General features: G+C 41.6%; 1 protein-coding gene across 7 annotated transcripts in view; it reads right to left on the reverse strand.

Moving 5' to 3' along the window:
• Positions 1–5,345, reverse strand: part of RNF145 (ring finger protein 145) — a 63,174-nt gene extending 57,829 nt beyond the window's left edge. For 2 of the 7 annotated variants that reach the window (XM_070373023.1, XM_070373021.1), the window contains exons 1-2: positions 4,803–5,125; positions 2,828–2,854 (exon numbers count right to left, since the gene is read on the reverse strand). The gene's annotated coding sequence lies outside the window, so the exon portion shown is untranslated. Of the gene's footprint in view, positions 1–2,827; positions 2,855–3,280; positions 3,532–4,802; positions 5,126–5,235 lie in introns of those variants that run through there. The other 5 variants (XM_070373022.1, XM_070373027.1, XM_070373024.1 and 2 more) reach the window with 4 other exon arrangements.
• Positions 5,346–15,428: the final 10,083 nt, after the last annotated feature.

Consider the following 15,428-nt stretch of genomic DNA (forward strand, 5'->3'; position numbering starts at 1 on the left):
CAATATCCTTTTAAGAACTTTGCTGAGAAAGCAAAATACACTTCTAGCTTTGGCAGTAATTTCAGACATTACAGGACAAATGAAAACATTTATTTCCAAAGAAAATTATAGTGACAGATTGCTATGCTATGGTTAAATATTTGTCAGTATTTCCATTTCACCCTCTAATTTTCATAGCTTCCTAGCTCAGATAGTTGGGGGGGAAATGCTGCTCAGTTTGGCACATCATTAATACAAGTTTTCCCATCACTAAACTGATTTATTATATATCATTCCCACTACTCAAATGTTATGTATGTCCTACCAATAATACAAAATTAACTTTTTTATAAATAAATACTGTAATTCTGATTACTTTAAATGAACAAGACTGCTTTAATAATTTCCATACACAAGAAATGGAGGGGAGGGATAAACTGGGAGACTGGGGCTGACACACTGCTACATATAAAACAGATAACTAATATGGACTTACTGCACAGCGCAGGGAACTCTATATTCTCAATATTCTCTAACAGCCTATATGGGGAAAAAAATCTAAAAAAAGAATGAATTTACATATATGTATGTATAACTGATTCACTGTGCCGTACACCTGAAACTAACACATTATAAATCAACTCTACTTCAAGAAAAAAAATTTTTTAAACGGAATATTGTCAGAGAATCATAACCAAATAGCTGTGTCCTAAGGGGGTAAAAAAAGGCACTGAAAAATAAAATCTCGAATCAACATTTATTACAAATTATACCATTTAGGCATTTAGGAGCCTACATTTCTCAAAGCTTGTGATATTATTAAGAAAAAAAAAAATTCTAGGAAATATTCACATTAACATCCTTTCAACAGTGGCCCTGGGGTGATTTTTATTCCCCTCTATCTTTTTCTGTTTGACAAATGTTTCAGTATACCCATACATTACTAGGAAAAGTGTAATATAATGTGCCTAAGCTATCTAGATAACTTAAGGAAATACACAGGAAGTAACTACTTACTGTGGTGGTCAACCTGGTAACTCAGTGCACTCTTGGGAGTTCATTTCAAAGTGCACAAATGATAGGTTTTTTTTTTTCTCACAAACCACCAGTCACGTGTGAAAATTACCATGGTATGTACCAAGACAAAAATATCACTAACAGGCTTTATTCAGTAATGGAAAAGTAACTACCTTTCCATATTCTATATTCCAATATGAATCAATACTGCTTTTGTAAGTAACAAAAAAGGGGACAATTACTGAGTTAATATTTGTGGTCCATATTCATCTGACTTAGAGCCTTCATATGTTTTAAATGTTTTCTTGTTTTTAAATGTGCCCAGTTTCACTATTTATTGTAGCTCTTAAAGGGGTAAAGAAAAAAAAATTACACAAAATAACCAATCCTACGTCAGAAATCAAGATCCAAAATGCTAAGGGAAAAAACTCCCTAATTCTTAAAAAGGACCGTATCTCTATTACAAAAGAAGGCCATTAGCAGAATGGTACATGCTTCCCCTTAAATTACCACTACTTCACAAACAGACAAGAACAGAACACAAACGGGACAAGAACAGAAGACAAATGGAACAAGAATAAAAAGAAAATCGGGTCCCTAAACCTACTGGTAACAGAAGAACATCCAAGACAGACACCTAAACTCTACTGCCTGGATGGAATGAAATATCCCCTTTAACAACAAATATATTGCTTACTAAATGTTTCATTTATTTCTGTATGTGAGTGACATTTCAGTAAGTCATTGGCAAGCTGGCCATGTATAGGGACGTGGAGGAAACAAATTTAATACGTAGAAAGCTGAATCTAAAATGCTACCAACAAGAGCTATGGAAAGAAAAAGGCGGGGGGTGGGGGGGGGACCATTGTGGACCATTCTTCATAGAAATGCCACATGATAGGGTGTGACCATTACAAATAAATACCATACACTACACTCAAGCTCCACACACTAAACTAACAGCTAAACAAAATGTTGAAATGTATTTTATTTGCTGAAACCTGAAATTACTCACATGTGCCAAATCACTCACATCTGCTAAAAGACTAAATTAAAAACATGAAATAAATAAAAATGCAGCCTTCTCTCCTGGGGTAAAGAGACGATGTTTGGTTCAAGCCTAATTTATCTTTTTCTAAGATTTGTTAAACAGAGCTAGGGAACATATTCTAAGTCAGAGGAAGCTCAAAATTCTCCTAAAACCAAACAGTATCAACTAACCCTCAAAAATAAACAGAAGAGCTGAAGGCAAAGAAAACTCAAAGGCTTAACATTCTCTAAAGCCAAATATATAAGATACTCCCTGCCTTGTTCAGTTATGTACATTTTACCTTCTGTGCGTGATTTTTAAACTTCCTCCTTGAAATGTGGAAAGAACTGAGAAAGTAACATTCCAACAAATTGTCTCTGAAAGTAATGAAAACTAAATGTGATTCAAAGATGCTTTACACAGTGAAACAGCTTTATAAAAAAAAAAAATCCATCCCTTTCCAGTAACAGAAAAAGAAAGGCTTAACAAAAGCTAACCAAAAACAAGACCACAGGATTTCATTAAATGACATTCCTAGGCTTGGAAGCAGCAAATTGCTACCTAGGAACACAAGAATGTCCTGTACCAGCACAACGCTGCACAATTCATCATTCACTTTTGTGGTTTAGGATACACTAGGGACCTCATTCTACACTTTTCAGAAAATACTACATTTTAGTCTTGAATATGAAGAAATCAAACAAATCATCAACAATATGAAAAATGTAAGTTTTTAACGTCAGAGCTCTTCTCATCAGCTGAAGAATTATGCTAAAAAATAAGAAATGAAAATGTTCTTACCCAAAAAGGGAAGAGAATTCACATCTCCTAGAAAAAACAAAAATAAGAATGCCTTATAACCCGATTTAAAATTATTCAGTACAATATTAGATAACTCCGAAAGTTTTTACACCTTTCCTCCTCAGCATAAGGAGAAAAACAAAAAACTATCATTCATCATCAGTCTCCTTTCTCTGTTCAATCCAATTTGGGGGGGGGGGTGGGGGGGTGGAATTCTACCATCAGCTAAAGCCAATCTTAATAAGAAAGACATTTTCTGGCTGTCCGGATGTTAGGATGGTAAGCCCTGAAAATGTTGAGGGCAGAGCTAAAGCCTAAAATCATAAGTAAACTCAGCCAAAAATTCAGATACCGGGGAGAAGAACCCACTTCTTACATAAGCTTTGGCACACGTTTTAAATACAGCTGATCCTTCCCACTCCCACTCATTGCTAGCTAACTTTGTGTATGTACCTTATTTCCACGTAAACTACTAGCGATTCTGTGGTTTCTGGTCATCTCCAAATCGGCAAACATCCACTCTGGGAATCCACTCAGAATACAAGGGCCATCTTTCAACTTAAGCAGCCAGACAGAGGAAATAGAAAACTGCTATCTCTGCCATTGGGCGCTCAGCCTGGGTCACGACTGCAGCACCGACAGCTCATCCTTTGGGCAAGATTCAAGATTCACCAGAACTGCTCAGTCCGTATTTTAAAAAATAAAAAGACACACAGTCCCTCTCCTTTCCTTTCAAACTAGTTTCCTGTTTACTGCAGACTGCGATGCAAAGCCATCCATTAATCTTTGATGCCTTCTCACAGCAGAGCCCCCTTCCTCTCTCCCCGCACCGCCTCCCCCGCCCCCCACGCCTGCTGATCTCAGCCGCGTTTGAACTATAGTAACCCCAGCCCAGCTCGCTGCAAAGCAAGCAGCGCAGCAGCAGCAGCGGGGCCGCTGCCGCCGCGGGGCTAGGGGATTACGTCCACAAAAACTCTGCCAGGAAAGAGGCCCGTGCCAGGGAGCTCCCCTCCCCTCTGGCCAAGGATGTTGGCTCCGCCGCGCCACGCACCAAAAAGATTCTGAAAGAAGACGCGGACTAAGTTCTTCATCCCTGAACAGAAAGGGGATCTATTCCCAAAGGGCGGGCAAGGGTCTTGGGATCCTTGGTTGAGAAAAGCAAAAGTGGAGAGGGATGCAGAAGGCCTGGCAAACGAGAGTAGCAGCGATGGGAACAAAAAGGAAAGGATGAAGACCGCTCATACTGTAAAAAAGGCTGACAGACATGATATAGTGGAAATGGGTCCCCATTTGAAGAATGACTTGGCAGGCCTTTCTGCACCCCAAAACCACCTCAAACCGAATGAAAGGGGGGAAGCTGAGTTTGGGGCTGCGTAAAGCAAAGAAGCGTAGGGTGAAATAAGAGAGGGAGGGAACCTCGTGAGCCAAGTGGACAAAGACGCAAAAGACCGAAAGTTGGAAGTGGGAACTGGAGGAAAGGAGCTGGAAAGGAGCAGCTGGAAAAGGGGCAGCTCAGAAGGGGCTTGGAAAAGGCCCTAAATGGGGTCTCGGGAGGCGATGGGGCAGCGCTCAGAGCAAGGGCATCTTAGGAATGCTGGGGAGACGAGGGCTCTCTCCAGGAGGGTGGGGTTGGAGAGGGGCCGGGCAGAGCCCAGGAGCTGGGAGAGGGGGCTCTAAGCGGGGCCCCGGGAGGGGAGGACAGAGCCGGAAGAGAGCCGAAGCGGGGGCCAGGAGGGCCGAGGGAGGGGCTGGCGGCTGGGAAGGAGGGGGCGCTGCGGGTGAAGTGGAGACGAGGATGGGAGAAGAGGAAGGAGACGAACGGGGAAAGGGGCGAAGGGAGAGAAGAGGAAGGAGCGGGCGACGGGATGGAGGAAGGGAGTGAAGAGGGACGGGGGAGGGGGAGAAGAGAGGATGCAGGATGCGGGCGAGGGCGCCGGGAGAAGAAGGGGCCGACCCGGGCGGACGGCTCGTTCACCTCAGGCTGCGGCCTCCCTCCCCACGGGGAGGCGCCGTGGGCGGACTGAAGGGCTCCGCAACTCCCCGGCTCTCTCGCTCGCCTGCCCTCCCGCTCTTCTCGGGCGGCGGCAGCAGGGGCCGGGACCGCGCGGCTCACAGCGGCGGCTTCTCCGCGCCGGGCCTTGGATGCTGCGTCTCGGGAGGCGGCGGCAGCGGAGGCGGCAGCAGCCCAACCCTTGCGGTCACCATCGTCCGCGGCGGCAGGCGCTCGCGGGCCGAGCTCCTTAGCAGCCGGCGGCAGCCATGGCCTTCTTCGTTCACTCCTCCCGCCCCCGGCGCTCTGCGGCCGCAGCAGCCCGGCTTCAGTGCTCTGCGCCTGCGCGCGGCGCTGCCAGCGCGGCGCGGCCCTCCCCCATACGGGCGCGCCTCTGCGCGCCCTCGCGCTCACTCACAATCGCGCCGCTGGGTGGTTCCCGCGCCGCCTCCGGTACACGGGTGGGAGACACACGCCTCTCGCAGCCTACACAGCCAGGCTCCCGCCGCTATGGAGACGTGTGCCACGCCGACATCTGCACGCGCACTGTGACACTCACCATTCTGACACACGTGCGCTCTCACACTCCCCAAACACCAGGAGCCACACGCGCTCACACCCACACTTACCTGCCAGGACCACGTGGGAGAATTGGAGAGGCTGATCCTTAACCCGATGGAACCGCAGTAGCAAAGAGGCCAGATTTTTTTTTTAACTCCCTACTGACTGGTCTAGACTGTCAACTCCTTGGCGTCAGAGACAGTATCTGTGATGGCTCAGCACTGCCTAGCACAGAACAGGCGCCCAATAAAACTTCTATTGAATAAGTGAGTGGATATATGAATAAGTGAATTGGAACTATGCATTGAGTATCTTTAAGAATTCCAACTCTGGTTTAAAGAACTTGTTCAAAGAATTTTACTGTTGTATGTAATTAAATGGTAAGTGTGTGTCCTGTCTTTTAGTCTAAGGTTAAAAACAGATTAATGTACCATCACACTTCCCAAGATTATGTTAACATACCTTATGGGGCAGGAACTGTTCTCCATTTACTCACAGTAAAAAACCTGAAACACATTGTTTGTACCAAGAATGAATCAAGAATGTTGCTGGTCTTCTGGGCTTTATCTACTTCCTTGCCTTAATGACCCTCTACAAATTCCCTCACCCTCAGCCCCTTCCAAAAAAAAAAGGCCTACATTGTTCCTTCCTTTGTCTTTGGTTAGTTCCTAGACAGTCACTTTGAGGTTGGCAATGCCTACACACACAGAAGATCACACACTCAGTAGTAGATAAAATGTTGCCACTAGATTGAATCATCTTGAAATTGTTACAAAAGAAACACACTTACCTGCCAGGACCACGTGGGAGAACAAACACACTGCCTGTTACAAAAGAAATTAAGGTCCTTCAACCTAGATTTGTGTTGGAGGCCCTCCTTGGAAATTCAAGCCTTTGGCATTGGTACACTTAACGGTAAATCCCCAATTCTGAGACACCTTTGTATGCTAAGTCACTTCAGTCCTGTCTGATTCTTTTGCGACCCTGTGGACTGTAGCCTACCAGGCTCCTCTGTCCATGGAATTCTCCAGGCAAAAATACTGGAGTGGGTTGCCATGCCCTCCTCCAGGGGATCTTCCTGACCTAGGGATTGAAGTCTCATCTCTCATGTCTCCTGCATTGGCAGGTGGGTTCTTTACCACTACTGCCATCTGGCAAGCCTATCTCTGTATCTAGCCAAAACTGTAAACACAAGCTCTACATTTAGAAAATGTAATTTCTGGAGGCATCAATCAATCAAATTCAGAGTAACTTCCCTTCCACCAGTTTGATATCCCTAAAGAAATTTAAGTTTTTAAAATTTCTGGGGATTGGCCACCTTTCATCCTTGCGCCTTAGACTACTTTAGAATAATCATTAAGCCTGCTACATGGCAAAGAGGCAGTTTTATGAGTCTCTCGATATAGCCTGGTAAATGAGAAATTACACACACACAGAACTACAGAGGCCACATGACTAATGATTGGAATAGGAAACTGCCCAGGACAGCAAGGCCTTTCCTTTGATTTCCTCCTGTTTTCACAATTTTACTACTGACTCAGTCAAGAAAACGTAAGGCCAGAAATAAGATTACCATGAAGTCAAAACTACATAAACAGATTCTAACTGGATTTATTTATTCTTCCCAGGTGAATGACAGAATCTTGAAAGTATTACTTTAGTACTGATACTGAATTTCTGTGTTTTGTTTAAATGGAAGCAAAGTCTACCTCAGCTCTGACCTTTCCTTTTTTAAAGGGAAAAATTGGGTTCAAAGTCCTATAACCTTTATTGTAAGTTCCCTGAACTTGTAAAAGCAGGAAAAATAAGTCACACTTGGTTTTTATAGCAGCTGCCTATGAATGCTGGGGTTCAAAACAAGCAAAGAAAATTACTCCTGTAATTAAAGGGTTACTGCTATTACACTGCTGCTAATCCAGTTTTGAAAAAGCTCTAAAGAGCCAGAAACAGGTAACCAAATCACACTAAAAAGAAAAGCAGTGGGGTGGGGGTTGGGGTATTAGAGAGGACTGCTCAAATAAATGAGGCAATCTCATGTGACTTTTTTCCTGTTTTTACAATCTCAAATAAAAGACAGCAAGTACTTTCTAGAAACACTCAAAAGCACACAAATCGGGAAAGGTCAGGAGAAAAACATGGTAAGTACCTGGAACCAAGCTTAAGGATATACCCAACTGCCATATCTTGGTCATAAAAGGAATTAACGTAATGTGCTAGAAGGAAATAAGTGGAGTGTTTATGTTTGTGGAATGGCAGGCAGTTCAGGATTCTAAAGGTTATCTTGGTAGCAGTTTACTGACTCAGTCCTGTCTGACTCTTTTGGGACTGCATGGATTGTAACCCACCAGGCTCCTCTGTCCAAGGGATTTCCCAAGCAAGAATCCTAAAGTGTGTTGTCATTTCCTTCTCCAGGGGATGTTCCCCACCCAGAGATCAAATCTGGGTCTCCTGCCTTGCAGGCAGACTCCTACATTTCAAGAGAATTCTTTATCTACTGAGGCATCAGGTTATCTTACTGTCCACTAATCTTATTCAACACTGAGGAAGAAGTCAGCTCAGAGTTTGCAAGAGTGTATATTTCTTACAGTTCTAGCCATTCCAAAAGGCTAGTTTCTGAGTTCCTTATAGAATTAACTCTTGCTAATGGCACCCCACTCCAGTACTCTTGCCTGGAAAATCCCATGGACGGAGGAGCCTTGTAGGCTGCAGTCCATGGGGTCGCTAGGAGTTGGACACGACTGAGCAACTTCACTTTCACTTTTCACTTTCATGCACTGGAGAAGGAAATGGCAACCCAGTCCAGTGTTCTTGCCTGGAGAATCCCAGGGACGGGAGAGCCTGGTGGGCTGCCATCTATGGGGTCACATAGACTCGGACACGACTGAACGACTGAACTGGACTGAACTGAACTGAATGATCCTAAAAGATGATGCTGTGAAAGTGCTGCACTCAATATGCCAGCAAATTTGGAAAACTCAGCAGTGGCCACAGGACTGGAAAAGGTCAGTTTTCATTCCAATCCCAAAGACAGGCAATGCCAAAGAATGCTCAAACTACCACACAATTGCACTCATCTCACATGCTAGTAAAGTAATGCTCAAAATTCTCCAAGCCAGGCTTCAGCAATACGTGAACCGTGAACTTCCAGATGTTCAAGCTGGTTTTAGAAAAGGCAGAGGAACCAGAGATCAAATTGCCAACATCCACTGGATCATGGAGAAAGCAAGAGACTTCCAGAAAAACATCTATTTCTGCTTTGTTGACTATGCCAAAGCCTTTGACTGTGTGGATCACAATCAACTGTGGAAAATTCTGAAAGAGAAGGGCATACCAGACCACCTGACCTGCCTCTTGAGAAACCTATATGCAGGTCAGGAAGCAACAGTTAGAACTGGACATGGAACAACAGACTGGTTCCAAATAGGAAAAGGAGTACGTAAAGGCTGTATATTGTCACCCTGCTTATTTCACTTCTAGGCAGAGTACCTCAGGAGAAACGCTGGGCTGGAAGAAGCACAAGCTGGAATTAAGACTGCCGGGAGAAATATCGATAACCTCAGATGTGCAGATGACACCACCCTTATGGCAGAAAGTGAAGAACTAAAAAGCCTCTTGATGAAAGTGAAAGAGGAGAGTGGAAAAGTTGGCTTAAAGCTCAACATTCACAAAACTAAGATCATGGCATCCGGTCCCATCACTTCATGGGAAATAGATGGAGAAACAGTGAAAAGAGTGGCAGACTATTTTGGGGGGCTCCAAAATCACTGCAGATGGTGCCTGCAGACTTGAAATTAAAAGACACTTACTTACTCCTTGGAAGAAAAGTTATGACAAACCTAGACAGCATATTGAAAAGCAGAGACATTACTTTGCCAACAAAGGTCCATCTAGTCAAGGCTATGGTTTTTCCAGTAGTCATATATGGATATGAGAGTTGGACTATAAAAAAGCTGAGTGCAGAAGAATTGATGCTTTTGAACTGTGGTGTTGGAGAAGACTTTTGAGAGTCCCTTGGACTGCAAGGAGATCCAACCAGTCCATCCTAAGGAAGATCAATCCTGAATATTCATTGGAAGGACTGATGCTGAAGCTGAAACTCTAAGAGCTGACTCATTTGAAAAGACCCTGATGCTGGAAAAGATTAAAGGCGGGAGGAGAAGGGGATGACAGAGGATGAGATGGTTGGATGGCATCACCAACTCAATGGGCATGGGTTTGGGTAAACTCCGGAAGTCGGTGATGGACAGGGAGGCCTGGCATGCTGCAGTTCATGGGGTCACAAAGAGTCGGACATGACTGAGTGCCTGAACTGAACTGAATGATCACATAAAAACAGTCCTTTGTTTCAAATCTGCAGATAACTGGTGGCCAGTTATGTACCACATTTTAGATCCAGAGATAAAATCTCATATACCAGACTTCACATAATGGGGCCAAAATCCAAAGAACCTGGATAGCCAACATTGGAAATATAGGGAAAGGAGCATTTTCATGAATTCATTTATTCAGTCATCTATCTATTCAGTCCTAGTATTTTCTGGGTACTTCGAAGGTTTTCTCTGTTGAATTCAAAAAGAGTTAACTCTCTAGAACAGAAGAATCTTCAGTTCAGTTCAGTCCTGAACTGAACCATCTCCTGGAGTTCACTCAAACTCATGTCCATCGAGTCAGTGATGCCATCTCATCCTGTGTCATCCCCTTCTCCTCCTGCCTCCAATCCCTCCCAGCATCAGAGTCTTTTCCAATGAGTCAGCTCCTTGCATGAAGTGGCCAAACTACTGGAGTTTCAGCTTTAGCACCATTCCTTCCAAAGAACACCAAAGAACACCCAGGGCTGATCCCCTTTAGGATGGACTGGTTGGATCTCCTTGCAGTCCAAGGGACTCTCAAGAGTCTTCTCCAACACCACAGTTCAAAAGCATCAATTCTTTGGCAGTCAGCTTTCTTCACAGTTCAACTCTTGCATCCATACATGACCACTGGAAAAACCATAGCCTTGACTAGATGGACCTTTGTTGGCAAAGTAATGTCTCTGCTTTTCAATATGCTATCTAGGTTGGTCATAACTTTTCTTCCAAGGAGTAAGTGTCTTTTAATTTCATGGCTGCAATCACCATCTGCAGTGATTTTGGAGCCCCCCAAAATAGAGTCTGACACTGTTTCCACTGTTTCCCCATCTATTTCCCATAAGTGATGGGACCAGATGCCATGATCTTTGTTTTCTGAATGTTGAGCTTTAAGCCAACTTTTTCATTCTCCTCTTTCACTTTCATCAAGAGGCTTTTGAGTTCCTCTTCATTTTCTGCCATAAGGGTGGTGTTATCTGCATATCTGAGGTTATCGATATTTCTCCCGGCAATCTTGATTCCAGCTTGTGCTTCTTCCAGTCCAGCGTTTCTCATGATGTACTCTGCATAGAAGTGAAATAAGCAGGGTGACAATATACAGCCTTTACGTACTCCTTTTGCTGTTTGGAATCAGTCTGTTGTTCCATGTCCAGTTCTAACTGTTGCTTCCTGACCTGCATATAGGTTTCTCAAGAGGCAGGTCAGGTGGTCTGGTATGTCCATCTCTTTCAGAATTTCCCACAGTTTATTGTGATCCACACAGTCAAAGGCTTTGGCATAGTCAACAAAGCAGAAATAGATGTTTTTCTGGAAGTCTCTTGCTTTTTCCATGATCCAGCGGATGTTGGCAATTTGATCTCTGGTTCCTCTGCCTTTTCTAAAACCAGCTTGAACATCTGGAAGTTCATGGTTCACGTATTGCTGAAGCCTGGCTTGGAGAATTTTGAGCATTACTTTACTAGCATGTGAGATGAGTGCAATTGTGTGGTAGTTTGAGCATTCTTTGGCATTGCCTGTCTTTGGGATTGGAATGAAAACTGAGAGATATAAAATCGCATTCAACCTGGCTACCTCCATGGTTTGATTTTGAAAGCCAATTCTAAGAGAAAATCTATAGTTTTCTTAGGCAACATGGTTTAGTAGTCACTATTTTGAAATATAATTGAGATATAATTCACATACCATACATTATACTTATTTTAAATTGTAAAATTCAGTGGGTTTTAGTATATTTACAGAATTGTACAACCATCAATTTTAGAACATCTTTATCACTATCCCCCTTTTAAAGAAAAAAATCCCTGTATCCATTAGCAGTCACTTTCCCTTCCTCTAGCCTTAGGCAACAACTTCTGTCTCTACACATTTGCCTATTCTAGATGTTTCATATAAATGAAGTAATACAAGATGCGATCTTTCATGTCTGGCTTATTTCACTGAGCATAGTGTTTTCAAGTTTCAAAAATGTTGTAGCATGTATTAGTACTTCATTTCTTTTAATTGCCAAATAGAATCCGATTGTAAGAATATATTACATTTTGTCTATCCATTCATCAGCTGATGGATATTTGGGTTTTTTCTACTTTTTTACTCTTATGAATAGTGCTGCTATGAACATTTATGTACTATGAGCTTTTGTGTGAAAATATTTTTATTTGTCTTGGGTATAAACTTAGAATTAAATTGCCGGGTTATACAGTAACTCAAAGGCTTTTCTAGTGGCTCAGCAGTAAAGAATCCACCTGCAGTGCAGGTGCCACAGGAGATGCAGGTTTGATCCCTGAGTCGGGCAGATCCCCAGGAGGAGAGCGTGGCAACCCATTCCAGTATTCTTGTCTAGAAAATCCCATGGATAGAGGGGCCTGGAAGGCTACAGTTCATAGGATCTATGGGATACAACTGAAGCAACTTAGCATGCATGCACATGGTAACTCAATATTTAATTTTTTGAGAAACTGCCAGACTGTTTTCCAAAGTGACCACTCCATTTTATATTCCAACCAGCAATGTATGATGAGAGATTTACTCTTAGGTTCAGATGTCCCCCACTTGTTAGATGAGGGATCCTGTCTGTGCCAAGTATACAAATGAGTCCATCTACCATCTGTAAACAGTGATAATGACAGTATTTACTTCACAGGATTATAACAAAAAATAAATAAATGATGTAGGCTACTGTTTATGTTTCAAAGTAAAGTGAAGTCACTCCGTTGTGCCCGACTCTTTGTGACCCCAGGGACAGTAGCCTGCACCAAGCTCCTCCATCCATGGGATTTTCTAGGCAAGAGTACTAGAGTGGGTTGCCGTTTCTAGTTTTCTTCCTCCCATCTTTGGTATTTGGTTGGCAACAGTTAATCTGTAATAAAGTCAGACAGAGATAAAATTATAACTCCCTATTAACAATGAGATGCATAGTTAGTGTTGAATAAATATTTTCATGGATAATTGGAAAAGCAATAGATCTTGTATAGTGCTTGAATACCAAAATAAATTTATCTTTTTCTGCCTCTTGTGCAAGTAATGCCTAGACTTCAGGAAGAAAAAACATAGAAATATGTCAGCTTTTTGTTTGGTCAGCATTTTTTAGCTTTCCCCCCCAAACATTTTTTATTTCACCAACTTTTTATTTTGAAGAGCTTCAAATATATAGAAGAATTAAAAGAATATTAGAATCATCACTCATGTACTCACCATCTAGATTCATTCAACATTCAACACTTGTTAAAGTTTTGAATATTTGCTTTATCTATGTGTGTGTCTCTTGTTGAGCTATTTGAGAGTAAGTTGCAGACATCAACATGTTGCACCCCTAAAGGCTCTAGCCTGCCTCTTCTAAAAATAAGAGCTTTTTCCAGTATTACCAAATGCTATTACTACACTGAAGAAAACAAAGTGTAATTCCCTAAATCTTTTTATTGTCCAGCCAATACTCCATTTTCCCCAATTCTCCTTAAAATATCTTTTACAGACAACTTTTTTCCTAACCAAAATCCAATCAAGTTTCACTCATTATGTTATTGTTATGTCTTATTTGTTTTTAATTAGTCTGAGTGCCTGTGACTATTTTGAATCTCTCACATCAGCAAAGGAAAAAAATGTTTTGTTGTTGTCTTCAGATTTAAGCTACACTGGTGTCCCTCTGTCCTGCCCAGTCACTTTCTTTGTCTTGATTCTAAGTAAGTCTGAGATGGTTAGTAAAATAAAACTGTGTTGCTTTTCAAGCATGATGATATCCAACTAAATACTGGATTGGCCAAAAAAAAGTTCATTTGAGCTATTCCATACCATCCTACAGAAAAACTCAAACTTTTTGGCCATCCCAACAAATGGCTATTGATTGTCATATATATTAATTATTTCCTGTAATTTCATGGACTATAGGAGGCCATCCTAGATCCAAAAGGGAAGAGCCAATTTGAAAATTTGCCAAAGGAAGTAAAAGAACCTCAGATATAAAAAGAAACCAGGACCCGGTCACCATGTATGAGCCCCAACCTAAGCCTCATCTGAAGCTAGCATGTCTATACTCTATCTTTAATTATGTTAGCCAATAAAATTACCTTTTTTGCTTAAGCCAGTTTGGGTTGCATTTTCTGTTATCTGCAGTTAAAAGAGTCCCAAAGCCTTCAATCCTTTAAATTTGCTAGTCAGTAAAATATGCTGTTATGAAGATGAGGAAGTAATTACAAAAAAAATTACGATGATAAGCACAAAGAAACACAACTGTTCAACTGAACAAGTTATTATAAAACACAACCATTTAACTCAGCAGTCCCCGCCCTTTTTGGCACCAGGGTTGGGTTTTATGGAAGATAATTTTTCCATGGACCAGGGAAGGCTGGGTGGGGAGATGCTTTTGCAATGATTCAAGCACATTGCATTTATTTCTATTATTATTATATTAGCTCTACCTCAGATCATTAGGCATTATATCCTAGAGGTTAGGGACCCCTGATTTAACTACTATCCAGAAATAAAAGTTTGATAATACTCTCAGAAGTCTCCCACATACTCTTACCTATTCACAACTGTCTCACTAACCACAGTGGTAACCATTTTTCTGATTTAATATAGTGACTTGTTTTATTTTTTTGCTTGTTTGACCACCTAAATATGAATCCCTAAATACTGTATTTTCTTTTGCCTGTTGTTGAATTTTATATAATTTTATATAAATGAAATCATATGGTAACTATCCTGTTGTGATGAGCTTTTTCTGCTTAATATTGTGTTTGAGATTCAATTATATTCTTGTGTGAAACTGCAGTTCATTTTCACTGCAGTCTTGATTTCAATCTTATGAATATAACACTATTATTTATTCAGTCTTCTATTTATGAACCTTTGGGTTCATGAACAAATTCCAGTTTTGGTTCCAATTTTGGTTCAAACCAAATTCCAGTTTGAGGCTACTATGAACGCTAATATCAACACTTCTGCACTTGTCTCCTGGTGTACATGTGCACATATTTCTCTTGAAGAGAACTGCTGGCCTAAGGGTCTGCCTGTATTCAACTTTCTCAGATAACTCCAAAATGTCTTCCAAGATGTTTATACCAATTTACACTCCCATTAGCAGTCTATCAGAGTTCTTACTGCTCTATATTCTGGCCTGCAATTAAGATTGTCAGTCCTTTTAATTTTAGCCATTCTAGTGGAGGTTTTAACTTGGCATTTCCCTAATTGCTGACAAGGTCAAGTACGTTTTCACGTTTGGTGGCCTTTTGTACTTCCTCTTTTGTGAATCGCTCTAGTCTGTTACTCAATTTTCTCCTGTCTTATTTACCTTTTGCTTTTTGTTTCGTAATCCTTAGTATTGGGCTGGCCAAAAAAGGTCATCCAGTTTTTTTCGTAACACCTATTTCCAAAAAACCTGAATGACCTTTTTGACCAATCCAATATATTCTGAATGCAAACCCCTTTTAAATTATATATACTGCGAAAGTCTTTTGTTCTACAGCTTCCCTCTTCATTCTCTAGTGTTTTTCTGATGAACATAATTTCATAATTTAAATTTCATGTTGTTTGTTTAATGGTTGTTTTCAGCCTGTTTTTCCTACTGCTCTGTGGTGCCTTCACTGTCATAAATCAATGTGTGTGAGGAGATCTGTTCCTGAACTTTCTATTCCAAAGCACTGATGTGTTTGTCCTTACTTGTGCCAATAACAACAATTTCAGTTACTCTGACTAAATAAGAAGTCTT

Source organism: Bos mutus, chromosome 7, assembly GCF_027580195.1.
Source record: "Bos mutus isolate GX-2022 chromosome 7, NWIPB_WYAK_1.1, whole genome shotgun sequence".
Classification (NCBI taxonomy): domain Eukaryota; kingdom Metazoa; phylum Chordata; class Mammalia; order Artiodactyla; family Bovidae; genus Bos; species Bos mutus.